Source organism: Rhinolophus sinicus, unplaced genomic scaffold, assembly GCF_057876585.1.
Source record: "Rhinolophus sinicus isolate RSI-liver-muscle unplaced genomic scaffold, RSI-T2T HiC_scaffold_22, whole genome shotgun sequence".
Classification (NCBI taxonomy): Eukaryota; Metazoa; Chordata; class Mammalia; order Chiroptera; family Rhinolophidae; genus Rhinolophus; species Rhinolophus sinicus.
This window is the reverse complement of record NW_028290712.1, coordinates 3,106,665-3,122,205: the sequence shown is the minus strand read 5'-3', so window position 1 is coordinate 3,122,205 and position 15,541 is coordinate 3,106,665. Positions and strand designations below refer to the sequence as shown.

General features: G+C 40.6%; 1 pseudogene; it reads left to right on the top strand.

The window, feature by feature from the left end:
• Positions 1-2,487: 2,487 nt before the first annotated feature.
• LOC148754350 (sorting nexin-5 pseudogene) lies at positions 2,488-3,956 on the top strand (annotated as a pseudogene).
• The last annotated feature ends 11,585 nt before the right edge of the window (positions 3,957-15,541 follow it).

Genomic DNA, 15,541 nt, shown 5'->3' with positions numbered 1-15,541 from the left:
GGAAAACCCTTTGCTATTTGTCCAGTATGTTGAGAATGAAAATCTCACATGACCATGGATATATACACAATAGTGTTTACAAGGGATGCCCAGATCTCGTAAACTAATCAGCAAGGCACTATAGATAATGGCAAAAATGTAGAGACACAATATCAGGTCAACTGATGAATGGAAATGCGAAGGTGGTGTATTGGTAAAATGAAACCAAGATGCAGTCATAAAGGTGACAGAAGACCTGATCCTGGCCACAGCAAGAGAGTTACTGGAGAAATTGGCACAGAAAGAAGCTAGCATCCCAAGGCCAGCTACACTGTCTCTCCATTAAGATAACAGAACAACAATGACAAATTTATAGGGAAAGAAGTCATGTCAGTGTTTGCCAAAGCGCAAGGTGTAAGGCAGTGTGCATGGGAAGTGAATGTTGCATGCCTTGGGTTTCTATTGATTGCTTCTAATCAGAAAAATTGTACATCACAGCAAGGTTGGAGGAAACTACAATGCTACAACACTGAATTGTATTTTTTAAAGGTTCCAATGGCAAACTGGTGGTGTGAATTTTACCAAAATTTTGTAAGAGATATTCCCAGTAGGGCAACTCTCCTTAACCACAAGTCCTCTAATGGTGTGATGGCCCAGCCTCCTAGACAATTTGGGCCACATGAGAAAGCTTTTCAGTTCTAAAAATAAACATTGTCAGTGAAATTTAGTTCCCAATGGGGTAAGTTCGCTTCCTAGAAATAAGTATGCTGGTGGATATTTGACTGAGGGAGTAGCTTGCCTTTCTACAGAGAGAGCACTAATTTTGGAAAGGAGTTTTCACAGAGTCCATTCATTGTGAACTGAAAGGCAGAGAATCATTAACCATTGACAGCAGTCTCTGAAACAAAACATAATGGTCCTCCTCACCTGACAAGGTGAGGAGCATAGATATTACATCAAAGGTTGGATGTATTTCAGGTGAACATAGATATTTACTTCAAGTGGAAAATAAGGATTGGACACAGAGCCGGGGCAATGGCTGTGGTCTCTTGCGGGGTTATAGATTGGATTATCCTGAAGGACCTGGAGTCTAAATCAGGCTAAAGCTCTGATTGCTGCTGTTCTGCTGTGTTTCTCCTATTCTCTCCCATGTTATTGAGGGCCTCCTATGGCATGCCTATCTGTTTCATCTTTTCCATGTTTTGAATGTTATGTGTGTTTCTTTAAGACTTTGATCTTCACAATTGAGGAAATATTCCCAATTTTCACACTTTTACTCATAGAGTCTGTGAATTTTGCATGTGGCACACCATGTGTAGTCAGAGAATATAGTGTCTTCCAGTTTTTTGTTATGTCACCTGCTAAGGGGTGGCAGAGAGTGACTTCCCTGGAGAAATTAAGTGTCTTTGATAGGTACAATATGGAGAACTACAGTATATACTGAGCCAGCTACTGAGCCCACACAGCAAGAAAGTAGACCTTCCTTTCATTCTTAGATAATTCCTGGCAAACCTGACCTGTACTGATTTACATCCAGCCCTCTGAATTCAGCCAATTGAAAGGCACATATCGGGAATTTTGGATGGCAGCCCCATGGAGCCTATTTTGCCTGTCAGAACTGACAGAGCAACAAACAAATGTGTATCCTCCCTCTCTGTGTATCAACACTCCCTTGACACTACTCACCACATGATGAGGGCTATCAAGAACCTCATACCCAAATTTGCTGTGTTTCATAAGTGGTTCTAGTTGAAAATCACCATCAGAGACTAGGAGACATAAACTGCTTGTATCTGGAGCTCATATCCATCCAGGAACATTCTTGGATGGGGAACGTTTTTAAACCAGCGCTCACACCAACTGCATGTCAGTTGATGCTCCTCACTGAAGTGTCAAGAAGATCCCTGGCAAGTCATTATCGCTGGTCCCAAGGGCCTCTGTAGTATGAGAATATGGCTCTATGGAGCAGAAAGAATGGTGAAGTCACACTCAGGGCTCAAAGTGGATGGACAGTTCTGGATGAGTTTCTGGGCAGTAAATGGTCCAAGGCACCTCTGTGGCTGGGCAGTAAATGGTCCAAGGCACCTCTGTGGCTGCAGCCTCTGAAGAGGGGATGATGATATCACAGTTGTGACATGTGTATATTGATATGCGATTGACCAAGCCCCAGCTGGGCACGTATTAAAGGTCCCGTGCTTGGCAGACAACAGAATGTGTGTCTGTGAGTAGGCGACTTCTGTGTCTCTGCTCTGGCTGTTCCTTCCTCCTGAGGCACACAGTCTGAGACCCTGCTGAGCAGTTTCCTATTGACGTAGCCTTCTGAGAAAGCAATGTTCTGGTGCCTTCATCTTGGAATTTCAGGATGGTGAGATATACACTTCTCTTAAAGAAGCCACACAGTCTATAATATTTTGTTATGAAAATCGGACACTTTGTCAGTTACAGAGGGAAAATTGAATGCACAATGACACAATATGCTACCCCTTCAAGAATGTTGTGATCGCTTGAGACGCGCCTCGCTGGGAGTTTTCCTGTTTCCGCGTTCCTGTGTGGCACTGCGGTCAGTGGTTTCCGCGTGGCCTGGAGCGAGGCCAGGCGGCCCCCGCTCGAGGTGCGCGTCGCCATGGCCGCGGTTCCTGAGTTGCTGCAGCAGCAGGAGGAGGACCGCAGCAAGCTGAGATCTGTATCCGTGGACCTGAATGTTGATCCCTCGCTTCAGATTGACATACCTGATGCACTCAGTGAGAGAGATAAGGTCAAGTTCACAGTACACACCAAGACCACGCTGCCCACGTTTCAGAGCCCAGAGTTTTCTGTTACAAGGCAACATGAAGACTTTGTATGGCTACATGACACTCTCACTGAAACTGCAGACTATGCTGGGCTTATTATTCCGCCTGCTCCTACAAAGCCTGACTTTGATGGCCCTCGAGAGAAAATGCAGAAACTGGGAGAGGGTGAAGGGTCTATGACCAAAGAAGAATTTGCCAAGATGAAGCAAGAGCTGGAAGCTGAATATCTTGCTGTCTTTAAGAAGACTGTATCCTCCCATGAAGTCTTTCTTCAGAGGCTGTCTTCTCACCCTATTCTCAATAAGGACCGCAACTTTCATGTTTTCCTGGAATATGATCAGGATCTAAGTGTTAGGCGAAAGAATACCAAAGAGATGGTTGGTGGCTTTTTCAAAAGTGTGGTGAAAAGTGCTGATGAAGTCCTTTTTTCTGGAGTTAAGGAGGTAGATGACTTCTTTGAGCAAGAGAAAAATTTCCTCATTAACTATTATAATAGGATCAAGGATTCATGTGCAAAAGCTGACAAAATGACCAGATCTCATAAAAATGTTTCAGATGACTATATCCACACTGCAGCCTGCCTACATAGCCTGGCTTTAGAAGAGCCCACAGTCATCAAAAAGTACCTACTGAAGGTTGCTGAGCTATTTGAAAAACTTAGGAAAGTAGAGAGTCGAGTCTCCTCAGACGAAGATTTAAAGCTGACAGAGCTTCTCCGATACTACATGCTCAATATAGAGGCTGCTAAGGATCTCTTATACAGGAGCACCAAAGCCCTCATTGACTATGAGAACTCAAATAAAGCGTTGGATAAGGCCCGCTTAAAAAGCAAAGACGTCAAGTTGGCTGAGGCACACCAGCAGGAATGCTGCCAGAAATTTGAACAGCTTTCTGAGTCTGCAAAAGAAGAACTAAGCAATTTCAAACGAAAGAGAGTGGCAGCATTTAGAAAAAACCTAATTGAAATGTCTGAACTGGAAATAAAGCATGCTAGGAACAATGTCTCCCTCTTGCAGAGCTGCATTGACTTGTTCAAGAACAACTGATCTGCCTTTTCTCTGAATGAAGGACACGAATGTGAAAGCCAGCATCACTTGCACTTAAATCATTACCACAGAAGATTTATTACCTTTGACTTTAGTTTAAAATTATGTTAATAAATATTTTGATTTCTAAAAATCTTAACACTTAACCATGTTGGTTTAAAAATATTTCTATTACGTGCTACTTGGACATAACTAATCTTTTCCTTATGCATTTAATAGCTCAAAGTGGGTAGAATCTAAATACTGGGTTCTCCTGTAATTTGTCTAGTTATTAAAAAAGGGTGCAGGAAACATGTGCCTTCTGGAAACAAGAATAAGCAATTGCCTGGCACATGTAGTCTCATTGTTTCATGTGCTCATATCCAGTTATTTTAGAGTAGGTGCCAGTTATAATAAATTCACCTACTTGTTACAGGCGACAGACATTCCATTCCTTAATTAGATGACTTCCCCCCTTCTTAACTCTCATAGTTCTTTAGTCATCTTAAGTGTTTATACGTAACAAGAGCAAGAAAGTCTCACCTTTATACACCCTTTGCAGCTCCATTTTTGTAGTGGGGATATATTTGAGAGAGAAGTATCTTTAAGGGTATAAAACCCAATAATATGGCATCTTTAGAAAATGGCCAGATCTACATTAATAAAGATATGATCATGCTCCCTAATGGGGCGGATGTTAGTGTTTGGATTTTTTATAAAGTGTATAATAAAATGATAAACCATGATAAAAAAAAAAAAAAAAAAAAAAAAAAAAAGAATGTTGTGATCAACAAAAATGAAGAGATCACATGTGCATTGACAATGTGATGTGGAAGAACTGGAATTCTCACATGTATCTGGAGGATACATAGAATGATATAACTCACATGGATACATTTCGCTATTTGTCCATTATGTTGAGAATGAAAATATCATGTGATCATTGATATACACAATAGTGTTAAAACAGATGCCCAGAAACCCTAAACATAATTCAGAACTGCAGTGTAGATAATGGCAAAAATGTAGAGACAGAATATCATGTCAACTGATGAATGCAATAGCAAAGGTGATATATGAATAAATGAAACAAGATACAGTCATGAAGGAGACAGAAGTCCTAATAATGGAAACAGCAAGAAAGTATCTTGAGAAATTGGCAAGAGATGGAAGCTAGCAACCTAAGGCCACATATCCTGTCTATCCAATAACATAAACCGACAATGTCAAATTCATAGGGAAAGAAGGTAGGTCAGTGTTGGCCAGTGTGCAAGGTTGGGGCAACATGGATGAAAAGTGATAGTTGCATGGTTTTGGTTTCTGTTGATTGCTTGTAATCAGAAAAATGGTATTGGACAGCAAGGATTGTGGAAATCAAAATGCATGTGGCATACTCCAAAACTGAACTGTATTTTTTATAGGTTCCAATGGCAAACGGGTGGTGTGAATTTTACCAAAACAATGTAAGGATAATTGCCAGTAGGGCATCTCTCATAAACCACATGTCCTCTATTGTTGTGATGGCCCTGCCTCCTAGACTTTTTGGGCTACATGAGAAATCTCCTCAATTCTAAAACAAGTACTGCCAGTGAAATGTAGTTCCCAACCGGCTAGTGAAATGTTGGTCCCATGCCCTTGCTAGAAATGAGTGTGGTGGTGGACATTTACCTGATGGAGTGGATTACCAACTTACGGAGAGAGCACTGATTTTGGAAAGGAGCTTTCACAGGTTTCATGCACTGTGAATTGAAAGGGAGAGAATCATTAAACATTAAAAAAGTCTCTGAAATAAAACATGATGGGCCTCCTCACCTGTAAGCATAGATATTCCTTTGAGTGGAAAGGGAGGATTTCTCAGAGAGCTGGGGCAATGACTGTGGTCTCTTGTGGGGTTCAAGCCTGGGCTATAATGAGGACCTGGAGTCTAAATCAGGCCACAACTCGGATTGCTACAGATCTGAAGTGACTCTCCCATTCTCTTCCAGGTACTGAGGGCTTCCTGCCCATGCGTATCTGTTTCATCTTTTACATTTGGCACATGTTGTGTGCATTTCTTTAATACTCTGATCTTCATAATTGAGGAAGCATTCCCAGTTTTCACATTTTTACTAATAGAGTCTGTACATTTTGCATGTGAGACTCCATGTGCAGTCAGGGAATCTATCATGACTTCCAATTCTTTGTTAAGTCACATGCTAAGGGATGGCAGAGAGTGTCTTCTTCAGAGAAACTCAGTGTCTTTGACAATTAGAATATGCAGAACTATAGTATATACTGAGCCAGCTCTGAGCCCACACACAAAGAAAGTGGACCTTCTTTTCTTTCTTAGGTAATTCCTGGTGATCCTGACCTCTACTGAATTATATCGATCCCTCAGAAATCTGCCAGTTCATAGGCACATATCGGGGAATTCAGATTTCACACCCATGGAGCCCATCATGCTTGTCAGAAATGACACAGCCCAATTCAAATGTATATCCTTCTTCTATGTGTACCAACATGCCCTTGACACTACTCAGCAAATGATGAGGACAATCAAGAAACTTATGCCCCAACTTGCTAGGTAAGATAAGTGGTTATCACTGAAAATCACCATCATGGAAGAACTGAATCTGGGTGATGAACACACAATGGGATTTATAGATGATGTAATACAGAATTGTACACCTGAAATCTATGTAATTTTACTAACAATTGTCACCCAATAAATTTAATAAAAAAATAAAATATAATATAACCAACCTAGTAATCAAAAAAAAAAGAAAGGAAAAAAGAAAAAAAAGAAAATCACCATCAAAGACTGGAAGACACGACCAGCTACTATCTGGATCTCACATTCATCCGATAACACTCTTTGATGGACAGTTTTTCAAGCCAGCGCTCACATCAAATGAATGTAAGTTATTGTTCCTCTTTGAAGTGTAAATGTGATTCCTGGCATCTCATTATAGCTGGGCTTTCGAGCCTCTGTAGTATGAGAAAGAAGGCTCTATGGAGCACAGAGAATGGTGAAGTCACACTCAGGGTTCAAGTGGGAGGGCTGTCCAGGTTAAGTCCTTGTACAGCAAATGGTCCAAGAAATATCTGTAGCTGAGGAATCATAGAGAGGGAATGATGATGTCACAGTTGTCTTTTAGTAACACATGAGGATAATGATATATTATTGGCTAGGGGGCTGCTGGGCATGGATTACAGCTCCAGTGTTGGGCAGAACACAGTGTGTGAGTCTGTGAGGAAACCAAATTCTGTCACTATGCTCAGTCTGTTCCTTCCTCCTATCGCCCTCATTGTCAGACCAAGCGTTTTCTGTTGACAGACCCTCTTGAGGAAGCACCCTTCTGGCACCTTCCTCTTGGACTTTCAGCATGGTGAGAAATACACTTCTGTTATTGGAGCGACACTGTCTATAACATTTTGCTATGAAAATAGGAGAGATTATCAGTCAGGGAAGGAAAATCAAAAGCAAAATTGGACAAATTGCTACTCCTTCAATAATGTGGTAATCAAACGAAGAGAAAAGATCACATGTGCATTGAAAATGAGATGTGGAAGACCTGGAATGCTCACGTGTCCCTGCTGGATACTTAGAAAGATATAGCTACCATGGAAAACAGTTTGTTATTTGTCCAGTATGTTGAGAATTAAATATTAATTGACCATTGATAGATATACAATAGTGTTTAAATCAGATTCCTAGAAACTCCTAAACAGAATTCGGCATGGCACTGTAGATAATGGCAAAAAATGTGGAGACACAATATCAGGTAAACAGGTGAATGAGTTAGCGAAGGTGGTGTATGTATACAATGAACAAAGATACATCCATAAATGTGGCAGAAGTCCTGACACTGGCCACAGCAAGAAAGTGTTTTGAGAAATTGGCAAGAGAAAGAAGCTGGGATCCCGAGGTTTTCTCTCCATTCAGAGAAAAGATCAACAATGTAAAATTCATAGGGAAATAAGGCAGGTCAGTGTTTGCAGAGAGCAAGTTGTGGGGCCTCGTGGAAGGGAAGTGTAAGTTGCATGCCTTGGGTTTCTATTGATTGTTTGTAATCAGAAAAATGATATGACACAGCAAGGATTGAGGAAACCTTAATGCTGTTGGCATCCTACAAAACTGAATTATATTTTTAACATTTCCAAAGGCAAACATGTGGTTTGTAAATTTTACGATAACAATGTAACAGATATTCTCAGTAGGGATCTCTCATATAACATAAGTCCTGTAATGTTTTGATGTCCATGCCTCCTAGACACTTTGGGCTACATGAGAAAGCTCCTCAATTCTCAAAGCAAACACTGCCTGGGTTATTTACGTCCCAATGAATTAAGTGCCCTTGCTAGAATTAAGTATGGTGGTGGATATTTGACTGATGCAGTAGCTTGCTGTTTTACAGAGAGAGCACTGATTTTTGGAAGGAGGTCTCACATTTTTCATTCACTGTGAAATGAAAGGGGGAGAATCATTACACATTCAAAGAATTCTCCGAAAAAAAAATAAAATGTGATGGACCTCCTCTCGTTTGACCGTTGAAATTTCCTTCAATAGGAAAGGAAGGAGTGCTCAGGGAGTTGGGGCAATGGCTGAGGTATCTTGTTGGGTTCAAGCCTGGGTTATCCTGAAGTACCTGGAGTCTAAATCAGGCTAAACCAAGGATTGCTACAGAGCTGCTGTGTCTCTTCTATTCTTTTCCATGTTACTTAGGGCTTCCTATGGCATTCCTATCTGTTTCTTCTTATACCTTTTTTGAATGTTATGTGAATTTCATTAATATTATGACTTCATAATTGAGGAAACATTCACAATTTTCACCCATTTTTCTCATGAACTCTCTACATTTTGCATGTGGGACTCCATTGCAGTCAGTGAATCTATCATGAATTAAAGTTGTTTGTTATGTTACCTGCCAATGGGAGACATAACACCTTACAAATTCAGTGTCTTTGACAAGTAGAATACAGAGAACTACAGTATATACTGACCCAGCGACTGAGCCCAGAAACAAAGACAGTGGACCTTCCTTTATTTTTTAGGTAATTCCTGGCGAACGTGACCTCTACTGAATTATATCCTACCCTCTGAAATCAGCTGGTTGATAGGCAAGTAATGGGGAATTCAGTTGGCAGACCCATGGAATCAATCTGGTTTGTCAGAACTGACAGAGCAGCATACAAATGTGTATCTTTCCTCTCCATGTACCAACACTCCCTTGACACTACTCAGCACATGATGAGGACTATCAAGAACCTGATGCCCAAACTTGCTATGTATGCTAAGTTGTTTTGATTGAAAATCACAATCAGAGTTTAGAAGACCTGATCTGCTTCTACCTGGAGCTCATATTCATCTGGTAACGCTCTTTGATGGGGCACTTTTGGGATCCAGTGCTCTCACCAACTGCATGTCAATTTCTGCTCCTCTTTGAAGTGGCAAGTTGATTCCTGGCAAGTCATTTTGCCTGGTCCCAAGTTCCTGTCTATTTTGAGACAGATGTCTCTACAGAGCTCAGAGAATGGTGAAGTCACACTCATAGCTCAAAATGAAAGGACTGTCCTGGATAAGTCTCTTGGCAGCAAAAGGTCCAAGGCATCACTGAGTCTGTGGCATTCTTGGAGAGATGATGGTAATGTCACAGTTGCTTTTTGTGATACATAGGATACTTATATGTGATTGGCCAGGCGGCTTTTGGGCACGGACCCATTGCTCCATTGCTGGGCAGACAACAGTATGAGTCTGTGAGGAGAACGATTTCTATGGCTTTGCTCAGGAGGTTCTTTCTTCCTGATGCCCTCAGTTTCACACTCTGCTGAGCAGTTTCCTGTTGACAGACCCTCCTGAGAAAGCAACGTTCTGGCACCTTCATCTTTAACTTCAGTACAGTGAGAAATACACCTCTGTTATTGAAGACATACAGGCTATAACATTTGGAATGTAAATCAGACAATTTATCAGTCAGGGAAGGAAAAGAAAAAAAAAATGAGACAATATGCTACTCCTTCAAGAATGCTGTGATGAACCAAAGAGAAAAGATCACATCTATGTTGACAATGTGATGTGGAAGAACTGGAAAGCTCATATGCCTCTGGTGGATACATAAAATGATATAGCCACAGTGGAAAACACATCGCTCTTTGTACAGAATGTTCAGAATGAGCATATCACGTGACCATTGATATATACACAACAGTGTTTAAAACAGATGCCCAGAAACATCTAAACAGAAATCAGAAATGCACTTTAGATAATGCCAAAATTGTAGAAACGCAATACCAGGTCAACTGATAAATGCAATAGCTAAGGTTGTATAAGTATAAAATGAAAGAAGATACAGTCATAAAGGTGACAGAAGTCCTGATTCCACCAGAAATTATCTTGAGAAATTGACAAGAGAAACAAGCTAGCAAACGAGAAGAGAAGACATGTGCTGTATATCCATTCAGATAGCAGACCAACAATGTCAAATTCATAGTGAAAAGTGTCGGTCAGGTTTTACCAGGGCACATGGTCAGTGCAGCATGGATGGGAAGTAAAAGTTGCATGGCTTGGTTATCTATTGATTACTTGTAATCATAAAAATGGTATAAGATAACAAGGATTGAGGAAAGCACAATGTGTTGGCATTTTAGAAAACTGAATTATACTTTTTAAAGGTTCCAATGGCAAACAGATGGTGTGAATTTTCCCAAAACAATGTAATGCTATTCAGAGTAGTGCACCTCTCATAAACCACAAGTCCTCTAATGTTGGGATAGTCCTGCCTCTTAGACACTTAGGTATACATGAGAAAGCTCATCAGTGCTAAAACAAACACTGCCAGTGAAATTTATGTCCCAATGGGAGAAGTGCCCTTGCCAGAAATAAGTGTGGTGGTGGATATTTGCCTGATGGATTAGCTTGCCATTTTACAGAGAGCACTGATTTTGGAAACAAGTTTTCACAGATTTAATTCACTGTGAACTGAAATGCAGAGAATCGGTATGCATTGAAAAAAGTCTCTGAAACAAAACTTGATGGGCTTCCTAACCTGTGAGCATAGATATACGTTTGAGTGGAAAGGAAGGATAGGTCAGAGTCGGGACAATGGCTGTGGTCATTGCAGGGTTCAAGCCTGGGCTGTCTTGAAGGACCTGGATTCTAAATCAGGCCAAAACTTGGATTGCTGTATATCTGCTGTGCCTCTCCCATTCTCTTCCATGCCACTGAGGGCCACCTATGGCATGCCTATCTGTTTCATTTTTACATTTTGAGCATGATATGTGCTTTTCTTTAATACATTGATCTTGATATTTGTGTAAACATTTTCAATTTTCACACTTTTACTCAGAGAGTGTGTGCATTTTGCATGTGGGACTCAATATGTGGTAAGAGATTGTATCGTGACTTCAAATTCTTTGTTATGTCACCTGTTAAGGGGAGGCAGTAAGTGACTTCCCCGGAGAAATTCAGTGTCATTGACAAGTAGTATATGGAGAACTACATTATATACTGAGCCAGCTACTGAGCTCACACAGAAAGAAAGCGGAACTTCCTTTACTTCTTAGTTAATTCCTGCTGAACTTGAACTCTAGTGAATTACATCCAATCCTCTGAAATCAGCAGGTTGAAAGGCATGTATCAGGAGATTTAGAAGTCTGACCCATGGAGCCCATCTTGCTGTCAGAATGGAAAGAGTACCGTACAAATGTTTATCCCCTCTCTTCATGTACTACCACTCCCTTGACACTACTTAGCTAATGATGGAGACAATCAAGAACCCAATGTACTTACTTGCTAGATATGAGAAGTATTTATTCTTGGAAAATACTGTCAGAGAATATAAGACCTAATCTGATTCTATGCGGAGCTCATATTCATCTGGTAACACTCTTTAATGGGATATGTTTTGGAGACAGTGCTCACACCAACTGCATATCAGTTCTTGCTCCTCTTTGAAGTATATGGAGATTTCTGGCAAGTCATTATGGCTGGCCCTAGGGCCTATGTAATATGTGAAAGAAGGTTCTACGGAGCACAGAGAATGGTAAAGTGACACTCTTGGCTCAAAGTGGAAGAACAGATCTGGATAAGTCTCTGGGCAGCAAATGGTTCAAGGCACCTCTGTGGTTGTGGCTTCCTGGAGAGGGGATGATGATTTCACAGTTGTCTTTTTGTGACACATGAGGATATTGATATGTGATTGCTAGGCGGCTTCTGGGAACGGATTATAGTTCCAGTGGTGGGCAGACAGCAGAGTGTGACTCTTGTCAGGAGAGCGACTTCTGTAGCTCTGCTCGGGATGTTCTTTGTTCTTTCCTCCTGATTCCCTCAGTGTCATACTCTGAGTAGTGTCCTGTTGACAGACCCTGCTGTGAAAGCAACATTCTGCCACCTTCTACTTGGACTTTATAGATGATGAAAATACACTTCTGTTATTGAAGCCGCCACATACTCAGTAACCTTTGTTTTCTATGATAATCAGACAATTTATCATTTAGATTTGGAAAATTGAAACCACAGTGAGACATTATGCTACTCTTTTAAGAATGCTGTGATCAACCACAGAATAAAGATCACATGTGTATTGACAATGTGATGTGGAAAAACTGGAATGCTCACATGTTTCTGCTGGATACGTAGAATATGGTTAATGTGGAATACTGTTCACTATTTTTCCAGTACGTTAAGAATGAAAATATAATGTGTATATTGATATATACACAATAGTGTGTAAAAGGGATACCGAGAATTTCATAAACTGAATTCAGAACTGCACTGTTGATGATGGCAAAAATGAAGAATCTCAATATCAGGTAAATTGATGAATGCATTACCGTATGTAATATTTCTATAAATTAGGGTGGGGGGTGGGAGATGAGGGTAAGGGGGATCGAATATATGGTGATGGAAGGAGAACTGACTCAGGGTGATGAACACACAATGGGATTTATAGATGATGTAATACAGAATTGTGCACCTGAAATCTATGTAATTTTACTAACAATTGTCACCCCAATAAATTTAATAAAATAAAATTTAAAAAAAAACCAAAAAAAAAAAAAAACCAAGATACAGTCATAAAGGGGACTGAAGTCCTGATACTAGCCCCTGCAAGAAAGTTTCTTGAGAAATAGGCAAGAGAAAGAAGTTAGCCTCTAAAGGCGATGCACACTGTTTCTGCATTAAGATAACAGATCTACAATGTCAAATTCATATTTAGAGAATGGAGGTCAGGGTTTGCCATGGTGCAAGATGTGGGGCAGCGTGGATGTGAAGTGAAAGTTGCATGTTTTGGGTTTCTATTGATTCCTTCTAATAAGACAAATGGTATTAGACAGCAAGGATTGAAGAAAGTAGACTACTGTTGTCATAATACAAAGCAGAATTGTATTTTTTAAAGATTCCAATGGCAAACTGATGGTGTGAATTTTACCAAACAATGTAAGGTATATTCCCAGTCGGGCACCTCTCATAAACTACAAGTCCCCTAATGTTGTTATGGCCCTGCCTCCTAGACACTTTTGTTCTGCATGAGAAAGCTCCTCATTTTCAAAACAAACAGCCTGTGAAAATTAGATCCCAATGGGAGAAGTGGCCTTGATAGAAATAAGTGTGATGGTGGATATTAGCCTGATGGAGTAGATTAACTTTTTACAGAGAGAGCACTGATTTTGGAAAGGAATTTTCACAGATTTCATTCACTGTGAATTGAAAGGAAGAGAACCATTACCTATTAAAGGAAGTCTCTGAAACAATATTTGATGTGCCGCCTCTGTATAAGTCTGTATAACAAAAAGTGATTGGCTATCTCACCTCGTTTTGGGTTTCTATTGATAGCTTCTATCAGAAAAATTGTATTCTAAAGTAAGGATTGAGGAAGGCACAATGCAGTTGGCATATTACAAAACTGAACTATATTTTTTAAAGGTTGCAATGGCAAACTGGTGGTGTGAATTTTACCAAAACATTATAAGGGATATTCCCAGTAGCACACCTCTCCTAAAACAGAAGACTTCTAATGTTATGATGTATCTCCCTCCTTGATCCTTTGACCTACATGGAAAGCTTCTCAGTTCTAAAACAAACACTGGGTGTGAAATTTATGACCCAATTGGGAGTAGTGCTCTTTCTAGACATAAGTGTGGCGGATATTTGCCTAATAAGGTAGATCATCTTTTTACAGAGAGAGCACTGATTTTGAAAAGGAATTTTCACAGATTTTATTCACTGTGAATTGAAAGGTAGAATATCACTAAACATTGAAAAATGTCTCTTAGAAAGTGTGATAGGCCTCCTCACCTATGAGCATAAATAATTCCTTCAAATGGAAAGTACGGTTGGTCAGAGAGCTGGAGCAACGGATGTGGTCTCTTGCGGGGTTCAAGCCTGGGCTATCCTGAGGGACCTGGATTCTAAATCAGGCTAAAACTTGGATTGTTGTGGATCTGCTGTGACTCTCCCTTTCTCTTCCATGTTACTGAGGGCCTCCTATGGCATGCCTATCTGTTTTGTCTTTTTCATTTAGCACATGTTATGTGTGTTACTTTAACACTCTGATCTTTATAACTGAGGAAACATTCCCAATATTCACACTTTTACTGATAGAGTCTGTATATTTTACTTGTGGGACTTCATGTGTGCTCAGATAATATATTGTGACTTCCAATTCTTTGTTACATCACCTGCTAAGGAATGGTAAAGGGTGTCTTCCCTGGAGAAATTCAGTGTCTTACACAAGTAGTATATGAAAAACTAGAGTATATACTGAGCCAGATACTGAAACCACAAACAAAAGAAAGTGGACATTCCTTTCTATCTTCGGTAATTCCTGGCAAACCTGACCTCCAATGAATTACATCCAATCCTGTGAAATCAGCTGGTTGATAGACACGTATCGGGGAATTCAGATGGCAGATGCTTGGAGCCTTTCCTGCCTGTCAGACTGACAAGGCAACAAACAAATGTGTATCCTACCTCTCCATGTACCAATAATCCCTTGACACAACTCAGCAAATGATGAGGACAACCAAGAAACTGATGCCCCAACTTGATAAGTATGGTAAGTGTTTCTTGTGGAAAATCATCATCAATATCTAGAAGATACGATCTTCTTCTATGTGGTGCTCATATTTATCAAATAACACTCTTTGATGTGTCCATTTTTGGAACCAGCGTTCACGTCAACTGCATGTCATTTCTTGCTCCTCTTTGAAGTGCCAAGGTGATTCCTGGCAAGTCATTATGGCTGGGCCCTAATGCCTCTGAGGTATGAGTAAGAAGGCTCTACAGAGCACAAATAATGGTGAAGTCACACTCTGGGCTCAAACTGGAAGGACTCTCCTGGATAAGTCTGTGGGCAGCAAATGGTCCAATGAACCACTGTTGCTGCCGCCTCCTAGATAGAAGATGATGATGTCACTGTTGTCTTTTTGTGACATGCGAGGATACCGATATGTGATTGTCAAGGCAGCTGCTGGACACGGGTTACATCTCCAGTGCTGGGCAGACAACCGAGCGTGAGACTGTGAGGAGAGCAACTTCTGTGGCTCTGCTCTGGCTGTTCCTTTCTCCTGATGCCATCAGCGTCAGACCCTGCTGAGCAGTTTCCTGTTGACAGATCCTCCTGAGAAAGCAAGGTTTCTGCATCTTCATATTGGACATTCAGGACAGTGAGAAATACACTTCTCTTATTGAAGCCACACGGTCTACACAATTTTGCTATGATAATTGGACACTTTATCACTCGGGGGAGTGTAAATCGAAAGCAC